We start from the raw sequence: 13,509 nt of genomic DNA, 5'->3' as shown, positions 1-13,509 counted from the left end.
GCATCCAACTGGGGGAAGCCACTGCTCTCTGCTTCCTTGCCCAGAAGGTTCATCAGCCCAGAAGGAGTGCTAATTCCCTGACAGATACCCAATAGTATCTGTCTAGCCTGATTCCTAGCTAGAAATGGAGCAACTCTCAGACTTAATACTATTTTGCAGACAGCCACATGAAGCAAACATTTGCAAATAGCTCCTATGGAGGGAGTCCTAGCCTGGATGAGCATTTTTGTTCAGATACTGGGAACCAGCATGTGCAATGGATGGCGAGCTGCCTTTGCACTCTAGTTACATTACCAATTAGGTTCTCCATTTCCTGCTCCTTCACTTGTGGCCACATCCCCAAGAGCAGTGCAGATGAAACTGATGGGGCTTATTTAGAGAAAATAAGTGCAGTAGGGACACTGGTGTCCCTTACGCAGTGTTGCACAGGATGCTTTACTACATCTGGCTTTGTTTTGCTTATGCACTCAGTTGGACACCAGAAGGCAATGGTGGTTATTTTTTAAGCACTTGGGGTGGGTCTGGGGGGAAAAGGTACTTCTTTAAGTCAGTGTGTGCCATCAGTTCTGCATCACTTTAATTTCTTGACTTTCTTTGTGCTTGGACTTCGAGCTGAATTTCAACTTGACATTTTCATCCCCATATACTAGTTAGGGAGATGAGTTACTCTCAATGATCGGTCACATGCTTTCATGGATCCCATGACTACAAATGTCACCTTGAAAAACCATGCTAGTAGACTGTCCTCCAGTGCCTGAGATTAACACTGGAAAGCTGGCCACCAAAAGAAGTCTCAATGATTCAAGTGCAGAAGGCTGGCAATGAAAAAATCTCAGTGCATACAACTTGCTGGTCAAACACAAACAGGCCTTCAAACCAACACCTGAGCAATCAAACAATCATTTTTAATTTCTCACAGATTCTGAATATTTTTGAGTAGGAGAGAATGAGGAGGGAAAGGAAGGCTTCCTGCCATCAACCATTACCAGGAAATTAGCATTCAGGATTATACCTCTGGCAATGAGTCATTTTTGTCATCACTGTTGTGTACTTTCCTAATTTTCTGCAGTATATAAGTGATGTCTAATAAGCAAGAAGAAGAGGAAAGTATCCCTCGTTATCTAAATTTACTTGACTCCAAGTTCTGATAGGGAATATTTGGACAGTGGGTTTGGAAAAGAAGAAATCTACTTGGTTCCTGCGTTTCAGAGAAACAAGAATTGAAATTTCAAAGAGTGACTCATTTATCTAAATCAATTTGGCTCCCAAGATCTGAGAGGAAAGATTTGGTTGATGAAAGGTTCAACAGCAAGAGATGCCTATTTTGAACTTTTAACAAACAATTCTTTGCTACCCCTTCCCATATATTGGCACCAAAATTATACCCCAATGGGTAACTTTACAATGGCTTTGTGTGGCAGAGTTTGACACCCAAGTACATTCAAATGACCAAACTTTATACTCATTTTGATTGTGTATTAGAGTAAGAAAGTTTCCAGGACTCTTCATAAAAGCAAAGAAATTAGGGACAACACAAACAAGATCTGTTTCTTTGACAAATTTATACAATGGAAATGCTTGAATTATAATCCGTTTTTAATGTTAACCTGTCTTCCCAAATACTCTTATTGATGAGGTAAGTTTCTGTTGTTCTGTTTTGAATATGAATTGTCCCCTACAGACTCATGTGTTATTCCCTTTGGTCCCCAGCTGGTAGTACTATTTTAAGAAGTTCTGGAAACTTCAGGAGGTGGGGCCTAATGGGAAAAAGTAGGTCACTGGGAGTGTGTCCTTGGGGCTATATCTTGTCCCTGGTTTCTGTCTCCCTTTCCCTGCTTCTCAGGTGCCATGATATGAACTGCTCTACTCTGCCATGCCCGTCATGATGGACTGACACCTCTGAAACCATGAGCCAAACTAAATAAGTTGTTCTCAGATGTTCTGGTAAGGGCAACATAAAAGTAACCCATACCAGATCAGAGAACAACAGGCAAAAAATGTTAGGCAAGTAAGAAGTGTGATTTCATGGCCTCAGACCACCATATCTTCATTTGTAATTTATATAAGTTAAATTAGAGAGAAACAAAATCCCATTCAAATCCCTATGTCCTCTGCCAAAGAACCAGAACTTCTCAAGAAACGAGGAACTTGAACCTCATTCACACAGAATATTAAAGTGGAAATATCATAGCTGGCTAATGAGTATGGTTTTGCTAATGTACCTCAAGAAAAGACAGAGAAGCAAAATTGTTTTCAATATAAGAAGTGAAAAGTGAAATGAAACCTTTTGGAGAATTTTTTTTCCCCTTTCTTTCATATCTTTCAAGTATCTGAACTTGTTTCATGCCTGGACTCTAATTTTCTCTGATACATTTCACAGATGAGAGTTAGATTTGGAAACTCTACTCAGGGACCATGTGTATTTTACCCACACATGAGTCTCACAGAGCTCGTTAGAGTTTCCTACGACATCACCGTCATCTACTCTCAGGGCCCCTGACTAGTCAGCCCACTTCTTTCCCAGGAAAGGGTCACATTACTCAGCACATAGCAGCCACTGACTCAGTCCATGTGGGAAGGGACAGTCATCAAAGCCGATGACAATCTAGGAGAGATAAATCCCAACTGGCTTCAAAAGATTGAGACAAATGGCCCAACTCATCGGGTTAATTTTTTCACTTACCATGCCTAAAAGTGAGGTAATTAGCAACTTATGGTTACTTCTGGTAAACAGGGCTCAGCAGTCCACACTCCCAGCCACAATTCTCAATGGTCATGTTTACTAAGTAAGGGATGAGGAAGAAAGGAAAGATGGGCAAAGCTGAATGCTGGGCAGGCAGCTCACATGAAATGCACAAACTCTCTGCATCTGATTTAAGATAATAGTGGTCCCTGTTTGTGGGAACCTAATGCTCACCTTTATGACAGCTCCATCAGAAACATGTCACAGATGAGAAAACAAAGAACAGAAAAATCAAGGGTGAGAGGTGAGGTAGTTTGTCCATAGCCTGATATTAGAAAATCAGGCAACTGAGTTTCCAAACTCAATATTAACCAAATAGTGGTCAATGAGTTTGGGCAAAAACCAGTGAGAATCCAAAGAAATTTGGGGGATAACTGGTTGTGAGATTTTGTTAGCTTGTTATCATGTCACGAATGCATAGTAATGTTGATGACTTCAAGGTCCTTAACGTAGAGAAGTATCAAAGCAAGTATTTAATGTTCTGCTTTCATCTTAAATAATCTCCTTCTAGTTTACTCTAGCTTTATTCCTCTCAGCCCATTGACAAGTTCATCAACAAGGTCTCCCCAGAACCTCGTCAGGGCAAGACAACTGACCCCATCTCCACAATGGCCTCCTAACTCAATCTTCCCCTTTCCCCCAATCTTCCCCTGCTCACCAGACCTACTTGGCTGTGAAGGCTGCACATCAGCAACTGGCCTTCATCTTTCATGGCCCTCCCTTCCAGGCAGCCCCACCTCCTCCCAATGCTGGTCCCCATATTCCCCAGACCTAGCCCACAACAAGCTCACACCAGACAAACGCCACTTGGCCCTAACCAGTGCTTACCCTGAGGTTTGCTCCTCATCCGTTCCCTGAGTTCTTTCCCCAGAATGACTGTTGCTAATCTGCCTCATCTTGTTTTAAGACCTCAGTGCTGGCTGAAATTCTCATCTCCTTTCTCACAAGTAGTCAGAGACCTTCTAGAGTAACCTTCGCCTTTGATAGCCCCTTCACCCACCATAAGTCCTACCCTATCCTAAGACTTACTCCCCCTCTCAGTGCTCCTCTCCAAAGCCAGCCCTGGTGTTTCCTTCCTCCTCTGAGGTCCTGAAGCACTCCTTACTTGTATCTTTCATTTGGTTTTTAAGGCTCTTGTCAAGTATTACTTATCATTTTTCCTTTGACTCTTCTTTTAATATTTTCAACTGCACACACAACAGTCTGGCTTATCTCTTTTTCTGCACATATTCCATCTACTCAACCAGATTGGGTGTCCTCCAAGGCTCTGTCCTTTCCCATCTGCTCATCTCACTTTCTAATGACTCCCTTGGAGAGATTTCATCCACTTGCATAACACCAAGTATGCCACACAGTCTTGCCACCAAACCCTGTTCAGGAGTCATAGGCCTTTCCCTTTCTCCTTATCACTCCAAATACCTCTGTTTTCTCAGGCCACATCAAACTTCACTGATTTCTTCTCCAGAAAATACAGGTCAACAATTATGTGTTCATTCTCTGGGTATCTATAACACTCCTGTCTACACCCATGTTTTAGTGCTTGTGTGTATTCGTGTCTTACTGCGTCTATGAATGCGTCTACCTCCTACTTGTCTAAATACAGTGGGAGCTTCCTGAGGCCAGCAACCATAGCACAATGCTAGGTGTTCTGGAAGTGCCTTTTCATTATCCATTCTGCATTTTAAGAGTTAAAGCATAATTGAGGTTTTTTTGTTTCAAATATGGCACAATAAATTAAGGTCAGAGTAGCTCTAAACTGAGCAAATTCTGGAGCCAAAAATGAGCAAAATCCAAACACTTGAGGGGAAGATGTTGTGTATTTAAGAATCTCCTTCCACGGGGCACCAAGTTCAGTGGCCGTGCAGACAGCCCCCAACTTCACAGGGTTGTCTCATTTCATTATTTGAGAGCAGAAACACACTACCTTGAAAGAGTCTGTCTGGATCAAGAATTCAGCCCTCATTTCCCTAAGTGGAAAGTTGAATGTGGCCAAGCAAAGCTGACCTGATGAAAGCCAGTACATTCAGCTTCCTTTCAAATCAGCAGCCATAATTGCCGCTAGCATTTAACATGGCACCAATCACACCTGTGTTCTGCAGCCAAGCACACTGGCCAGCTCAGCACCTTCTAAAACCCAGGTGGCTGAAATCCAAGGCAAACAAGACTGAACAGATGAATCACAGTGGTGAGAACCCAACAGCTGCCACTGTAATCCAAGGAGCTCACCCACAATCCAACAAGGCAGGATATAACCTGCAATGAACTGGGTTTAGGGTCCATTCAACCTTCGACCCTGTGAAATTTCCAACGATAAATTTTTCTCTTGCCTCTTCCTGGTCTGCAAATGTTGTTGTCAGCTCTCCTAGATTAGAATACAAAGCTCCACCTTAGAAATGAACGGGTGGGAGTCCTCACAACAGGGCCTCACAGACACAGTCTCCACGTAGGTGACAACAAAAAGCCAACAACCCAGACTCCCAGGCTCTTTTATTGTGAGTTAAGCTCATAGAAGCAGTAAACACTTAGGATACTCTATTGAGTCCCCAGGATAATATTCTAGTAAGATGCATCCTCCGTATCTGTCACTTCAAAAGCCATTGGAGGACAAATTGAAGGTAAAATTGAGATGTCACAGATGCAGCAGCATCTAAATTTTGTTACGCTTTATTTCTTCAGATCTAGCAACAGCAATTTGGAGAAAGACATACACCAGGATTGGCACACTATCAGTCCTGATGTCTCTCACACATTGGTATGCAAAGCATGTGTACCCATTGTCCTGTAAGATCAGTATCCTCTCTGGAATCCTCCCTACAGCAGCAGACCTTGGCCTGGGCAGTCTTAGTCTTGAGAGTTCAGAACTTCCATGTATTTATTCATTCAACAAATATTTATCAAGAATTTACTATGTGCCAGAGACCATTAGATAATCTGAGATGTAGGGATCACTAAAGAAAGAAAACTCTCTGTTCTCCAGGAACTTATATTCTTGTCTAAGGACAGGGGTAAATGACAAGTAAAGAAGTCAATAGACAGACTATCAGATGGTACTATAGTTTGGATCTTGAATGTCCTCTACAGCCCATAGTGCTATTAGGAAATGGTGGAACCTTAGGGAGTGGGACCTAATGGAAGTTAGGTCACTGGAGACATGTCCTTGAAGGTGTTATTGGGACCTTGGCCCTTCTTCTTCCTCTCTCTTTGCTTCCTAGCTTCCAGGAGGTAAACAGCTTCCCCACAACACATTTTCCCCATGATGTGCTACCTTGACACAGGCCCAAAACCAATAAAGCCAAATGATCTTAGGCTGAAACCTCCAAAACTGTGAACCAAAATAAACCTTTCCTCTTTATAAGCTGATTATCTTAGGTAGTTTGTTACAGTAACAAAAAACTAACACAGGTGGTGATAGTTGCTATGGGGAAAATTGAATGGTTGCTACAAGAAGAAACTGCCACTGCTAGGGTGAAGCAGCCAGACTGGGGTGAAGCTTATAGGAGCTGCAGACTAACAGGAAATCCACAGAAAACAGAACAGGAAGGAGCAAGGCCTTTCCCTCTCCTCCAGCAGCATAGGCTGCCTCTAGTGCTCCCTACTGGCTGAGACCAACAGGAAGCCTGCTGACAAAGGAGAAATGAGGTTTTCAGGGGTCCAGCCCCAGCAACATAAAACCAAGTGTAAAAGGATTGGTTTGGAGTTGAGAGGCAATAACTTAATAACTAACAAGTCCTGAGTGGGACAGGAAGCCCACAAAGGATTTTGAACAAGGGAGTGACAAAGGCTGACTCACTCTGACAGCTGTGAGGAGAGCGGTAGTTGTGGAGGTGGTAAGAAGTGGTTGGATCCTGGATATAGGAGTCCCACTGGATTGGCTGATGACTTGGGTGTGGGCTGTGAAAGAAAGAGAGGAGTCACGGGTGACTCCCGCGCTGAGGTCTGAGTAACTGAATGGAGATGAGCTGACTGAGGTGGGGATTCTGGGGGAGGAACATGCTTGAAAAGGGACAGGACAATCTGGAACTCTGACTGGGTCATGAGGTATGAAGTCCAGGTGGCACTAAGTGACCATGTTGTTGGTAGATGGACCCGAGCCTGAGGCACATCTAGTTTACAGATGTACCTTGAGAACCACCTACCACAGACGAATGTTAAAACAGCGTGAGTGGATGAGCTCACGCACAATGCTAGGCAGCAGATACGGAGTCACCTGATGCAGATGCAAATCCCAATTGCACCAGCTCTGGATTTGTCCCTGCAATTCCTCCCCACTGTGGGATGAGCCTGAAGTCCTCATCTGTGACATGGGGATGGTAATCATGCCAATTACATATAGAGCCCATGCAAGGATCACTGAGCAGCACTGACCAGAGGATGGAGAGTGGAGGGCAAGGGTAGATCTGGGTGAAGTGGGAGGAAAAGATGACAATAAAACACAAAGTGTAGTAGAAACATCCAAAATCATAGTAGCTTTAACTTTACAGCATACACATCTATCCATTCCCATGGGTCATGGTGACCCAGGAAGCTTGATTGTGTAACAGTTTTTCAAAAAGAGCTCAGTGGGATTTGGCACCACAATGACGCCCCATTCTCCTAAGGCTTGGTCAGTGGAAAGTTCTACCATGTCAACTAAGCCCCCTTCACGTCTAAACAAGGTATATAATATGAACCTCAACTGAATCTGAGTCCTCTCTGGGCTCTGATTGCCTGTCCTACTCTTGAAAGACTTAACCTGTGAGAGGCCTCGCTAAACATTGAATCATCTTGGGTTTTTAGGAAACACCCTTCAAAATCAAGGGAAGAAAGTGCAATGTTACTCAAGAAGTACCACGTAATGAAAAGAGGATAGGCCTTCCAGAATCCTGGCTTCTAGACCTGGATTCTAGGCTAGCCAGGATACCATTGCCTGATTTGAACTCTTAAAAATAGAAGCTATGGTGCACACCTGTCATCCAGCTACTGAGGAGGCAAAGACAGGAGGATCTCGGTTCAAGGCTAGCCCAGGCAAAATTCAATACCTTATCTGAAAAACTAAAACAGAAAGAGCTGAAGGTATGGCTGAGGTGGTAGGGTGTCTGAATAGCAAGTGCAAGGCCCTGAATTCAAACCCCAGTATCACCAAAAAAAGGGAAGCTGTTATTATTCTCATATCAATACTAGAAACCAGAGCCCTGGCTCATAAGACCCAAAAGCAGAGAGAACTGAAACGACAGTTGTATTCATGCAGAAGTTACAGTGGCACCTTATATGAGATAGTTTTTTAAAGCAAGTCTTTGAACCAATGTGGCTTTCCTTTTATTAATACATTTATTTTAAGTACTCAAGTGGCTTTTATTAGGCCAACTCTCTAGATCTGTACCTGTAACAAGGCTAAGTCTGCCCTCAGCTCTCAAGGCAGAGCAGTGGAGCGGTCAAGTTCATCGTCTTTAGTGAGCAAACCAAGGACAAGGAAAGTTGAGAGAATAGCTGGAGGTCCCTCTGCTGTACATGGGACTCAGATGGGAGAACAGTTCCTCTTGTTTGAGACTAACTTGCCAGGGAAGAAGAGGAGATGCCAGACAACCAGTGTCAACAGAAAAAACAGATCCACACAAGAACTCTGAGAAGATATTATCTGCCAGTCCTTTAAAATATCAAAACCAAGTTTTCAGGGCAAGCCCAAGATAGAAACAGAATCCTTGCCTCAGGATGAACCACTGGGACATCTGGGTTGCCTGCAGCGCGTGTGCTGGGTGAGTCACAGATGAGTCAGGAGTGAGCACCGCATTGTGAGGGCTCTGGCCCCCACACACCAGGCACTACTTGCTCCAAGTCGGCCTGGGAACAGAGCCCGTCGCCCATTAATGGCTCACCACTCATTAAACATTTTCACATTGGGCAGGCCTGTCCTTCCAAGAGTTCAATCGCAGGGTTATATAAGGCTCTACTGTATTCCTGGCCCAAGCACTGAGACCAGCTGTCTGTACAGGGCACTCCCTCCCTAGGGGCTAGGTCAGTTCAGGAAACCAAACCACAGATCACAAAGCCCAGGAAACAGAGCAGCGGAGTGAAGGAGGCTGGATGGCCTCTGTCTTCCAAGCTTGCTCACAAGGGTGGCAAGCACTTTGCTTTCTGAACCCTGGGTATGAAATCCAAGCTCCTCTGCAATGGGTCATAGGGAAGAACTTTTCAACTAAGTCCCTTCCCAGTCACCTGGTTGGGTTTCAAAGCTCTTGATAGTGTTCTGCTTGCAGAAGCATTTTCCCACGCAAGTGTCCAACTTTCACAACATCAGGAACCCCACTGTCCAAAGATTCGCTTCCAAACAGCTGCTCCTGGATGCTAGGAAAGAACCATCTAGAGCAGCAATTCTCACCCCTGGCTGCACACTGTGGTCTTCTGGGAGAGTTGCAAGGTTCCTTCCCATGCTGTCTCCACCCCAGCCCAAGCAAATCAGCATCTCTGGGGAGGGGCCCAGGCATTATACTTTTCAAAAGTTCTCCAAGTGTTTTGATCACACAGCTGCATTTTAGAACTCACATTCTAGGCTCTCAATTCCCTCCAGGATGCTGACTCTTTAAGATTGTTTTTCTAAGAATCAGAGTACATGATAGATGCCATCCGGTCTCTCCCTCCCTTGCTCTCTCCTTCTTCCTATCTCCCTTTCTCTCTGCTTTCCTCTCCCTCTTTCTCTCTTCCATGACAACAGTGAACATTATTCACATTGGTCCCTAGCTCAGTATAAGTGAGGCTATGTCCCACCTAGCATGCTTCCATTAAAATCAGAACCCCCGCATGGTACCTAAGAAAATCTCTAACAGAACCAAGGGTCTCAAAAAAACTAACTAAAAACTCCAAGTGAGGGAAAAGCTCCTGCACCAAAGCTAGCAGAGAAAAAGAGAATGTCTTCCCTCTTTGGAGAATTCCTCTGTCAGAGAAAATGTCTTTTGTTTTGCTTTGCTTTGCTTTGGTTTCTAGACTTCTGCCTTGTTCAGCTCTTTAGATGGCCCCTTGCCCACAGCAACACCCCGGGAATGGCCAAATGGCCACTAAGAACGTAGGAGATTGTGTGAATGGCCATGGGTGGTTCAAAACAAGCCTTCAGAGGTGATCTGGACACTACGGCTATTTAGAAAATGATACCAAGATGAACTTGAGTTGGCAAGCCGCCTTTCCTTCCCCGTGCCTCTGTTTCCCTATCTGTCACACAGACATGGAGAATTTGGATGTTTGAAGCCACACTCCGTGAAGATGAATGGTTTAAGTTTTAATCATCCTCATTTTCAACATCTGAACATTTATTCACGTTTCCCCAGCCCTTGCTTGTGTCCCCTCCCCCTCTCTTTTTTATTCATTCTTGAAAGCTTCTATTATCAATCACTGCATGAGGTAAATTTTCAAATCAACAGTCAGGGTTTTTAAACTGCATGACTCCTATTACAGGCAAAAGGAAGCAGGTGACCAACACCAATGCAATCTCAAAAATCCACTCTGTGTCTTCCTTCCTCGGTGTTTGGCATTCATTCACTCATTTATGTGGCGTGTATGAAGGTTGGGTTGTAACAAAGCCTTGACTGAGGATTCGTCTACCTTTCAGAGGGCCCAAGGGAATGCGGAAGTGGAGACAATCAACTAAAAAGGAGAAAGAAGGAAAGCGTATCTGGGAAGTGTTTTTCTTAGCTATTTTATCACACCTACCAGCAGGCACCACTAGGGAGGGACTGGTGTTGACTGAGTGCCTGGCTCTTTCCATCCTCCTTGCTTCTCTTTTCCTCAGTCATTGAAGGGTCCCCAAGGGATGCTTTCCACTCACTGGTGAGGCCACCCCATGCACAAATCCCTGTCTACACTTTCCAGTGGCTCTGGGTCCCTTCTGTCCTCCATGAAGGTGCCACCCTGCCCCTCTCAACTCTGATCTCCTGATTCTCCATGTCATCTAGCCATTTGGACTCAGCAGTCATTTGGACTGTGCCTTTGGTGTCTACCCTCTTTACCCACAAGACAGCCTTCTATATGACACCTATAGGTGTGGTAGGACCTCCCTGTCCCTTGGAGATTTGGGTGACATACTCACACACACACACACACACACACACACACACACACACACCACAATCCCAGGCCTCTGAACATTCAGTCTCCCCTCTAATTTCAGCCCATCTAAAGGACTTCCTCTCCCATGATGCCTGCCCTCTGTCTCTGGCCCCTCACAGATTGTCCCTCAGTTGTGTCATATTGACCCCCTCCTGTATTGAATACCACTCCTACAGAGTAATTAACAAGCACTTAGAGAGGGAAGCAAGAAGAAAGCTTTACATCCCACACAGATAATGAATCCATGATCCATACTACCAGATTCCTCTCAGCTACACCAGGACGGTGTGTGGGCGGATTCTCATCGCCTGCCCTTCTCCACCCCAGCACCTGCGTCTTTGCTTCTCAAGGATTACTTCCAGAAATCAACCTTCTCTTCATTATGTAGAGCAGTTCAGATCAAACTTGTAGTCACAACTGCTCAATACAAGCCAAAGTCTCCCTTTTACCACAGTGCACAGCCTTTCTCTGAAGAATGGGCTCACCTTGGTCAATTCCTCATTCAAGATCATCATCATCCAGCCAGGTCCTGCCTCCATCAGCTCATCTGATGTGAGGAGCTGCTCCTAGTCAGGCAAGGCTGACAGTGGCCTCTGATAAGATGGAGCCTGGACAGCCTGCCTGAAAGGCAACCTCAGCACTGTGTAGTTAGTCCTGTCCAGCTGGGTCTCCTCCACTCAGTAGGTGAAATTGTGAGAGTCAGTCAGAGTCAGCAGCAGCAGTCAGAGCAGCTGGGACAGCAGCAAGTAAGCCAACAGGCATCAAGAGAAGTGGCAATGAGCCAAAGCCACAAGGCCTACAGGGAAAAAGTTGTGAGGTTCAGAGCAAGAGGTGGGAGAGGCAGCAGTAGGAGAGGAGAAGGGGCCACTCAAGTGGCAGAATGAAAGAAGGCACCATTTCTGGCAGGCTTTAGTTATCCAGCTGTGAACTTGGTGGTGTCCATGTTTGCTTCCCTCCCTGGATATGCACGCTGTAAGTCCTGTTATCTCAGGGGCTCACCAAGGCTTTCTCTGCTCTTGCAGTTTCACACAGTAGGGCACAGGGCCCCTGTATCAGAGCCCCCGCCATCTCACCTTGCCTTTGGGGCATTCAGGCCTCTGAACATATGTTCACAGCCTCTGCCACATAACTAACATTTAGAGTTTGGTTTCCTCCAGCCCTCTATGGTACGCCTCTGACATCATCCTAATCACCCATAATTCCTCACATTTCATCAAAGATAGATGCTGTAGCAGAAATAGATGCCCAAATACAAGATCTGCAACTCACCCCTCCAGGACGGCAAACAAGCTGTGAGAGACAAGGCAGCCCGGAAGATCAACTGCCCAGGCCGCTGGAAGAAGGTCAAGTAAGAGCCTGCAGTAAAAACTCAAGTAGCTTTCCATAAACTCCTCACATTTCTAGTTCTGGAAGTTCTGATCCATGAGAATGGGTGACGGCCAGGACAGAGAACTTAGGATACCAGGAAAGGGAAAGGACAGTTACATTGGCTGATAAACACTTGCAGGAAGAAGAAAATGGATCAAGAGTTGGGAAGATGATGGAGGTTTGTCCTTCCAACACGTCAGGAGTTGGGGGCAGTAATTGTCAAAAGTCAAAGGGCAAAGGGTGGGGGGGCCCTCCCTGACCTGGACCCATCTAGGAAAACATGCCACAGGGAACTTGGACAGGCAGTCAGCAGACATTTGTACGACCCAGCTGGGAGAAGCCTCCACCACCTCTTTCCAGTCTCAGTCTTGCCAAAAGACAAATGTCTCTTTTATGTGAGGATCAAACAAGTGTTGAAGGCAGTAACATAAGCAAAAACTTCAGTGACATTGATTTTGCATGTTTGCGGAGTTACATCTGAAGAGAAACCCCAGGATGGCCGGGGTGCCTCCTCACCTAAGCACTGCAATTGTGTGTGCAGCTCACTACAGAGCCACAGAACAAATTCATCCAGCCTCTCTCACCGTGTCGCATTGACACTTCAATTACCTGATAAGTGCAGCAGTGTCTCCTAGCTGAGCAAGGAAACTTCAAACAATCTGAACCTTTTTCGTCTTCTACATCAGCTTTTGTGACTAAGTCTCTAGAGAAAAGTCATTATCATCACATGAATCACATTCAGAAGCCTTTCAGACCTGAAATCAAATCCTGACTCACTCTACCAGCCGGGTGACCTTGGGCAAATTACCAAGGCTTTTTGAACTTCAGTTTCCTCATCTGTAAAACAGATTGGCTGAGAGCTGTTTGGAACACAGAGATACTATGAGGATTATTATCACAATCTGATACAAAAAGTAAATAAGAAGACATTTTATCTAAGACTTAATAAGAAAAGTGCGTTTCTTCTCACCTAAGACTCTTAGCTCACCATCTCTTGAACAAGATTATGGTCAGTCAACCTACCTTCAGTTTTATGCAAAATGTTGTACTCCTGTACACTGAAAGATTCTCAAGGGAAAATTAGCATTTAATCTGATAACATCACCCTCCCCATATCAACAGAAAATGAAGCCTGAATTTTGTATAGCTGAAAATTAATTACAGGAGATTAATAAGATGGTAATTGTTAATGATGAAAAAACTATGCTGTGGTCAACACCCAAACTTACTCATAAATCTTATTGCTTGGTTTTGGTTTTGGCTCTGCCATCCTAAAGATGACAGTAGGAATTATGGCAAATACCTCTGGGCTCCACTGTACTTTC

The 13,509-nt window shown here is 44.8% G+C and overlaps 1 long non-coding RNA gene across 1 annotated transcript in view; it reads right to left on the bottom strand.

Moving 5' to 3' along the window:
- The window catches only part of LOC141425473 (uncharacterized), a 113,439-nt gene extending 101,956 nt beyond the window's left edge, over nt 1-11,483 (bottom strand). Inside the window, exon 1 of the long non-coding RNA XR_012450479.1 lies at nt 11,302-11,483. This is a non-coding gene — a long non-coding RNA (uncharacterized lncRNA). The remainder of the gene's footprint in view (nt 1-11,301) is intronic.
- Nucleotides 11,484-13,509: the final 2,026 nt, after the last annotated feature.

This window comes from Castor canadensis, chromosome 8 (genome assembly GCF_047511655.1).
Source record: "Castor canadensis chromosome 8, mCasCan1.hap1v2, whole genome shotgun sequence".
NCBI classification, from domain to species: domain Eukaryota; kingdom Metazoa; phylum Chordata; class Mammalia; order Rodentia; family Castoridae; genus Castor; species Castor canadensis.
This window is presented reverse-complemented; position numbering and strand designations above follow the sequence as displayed.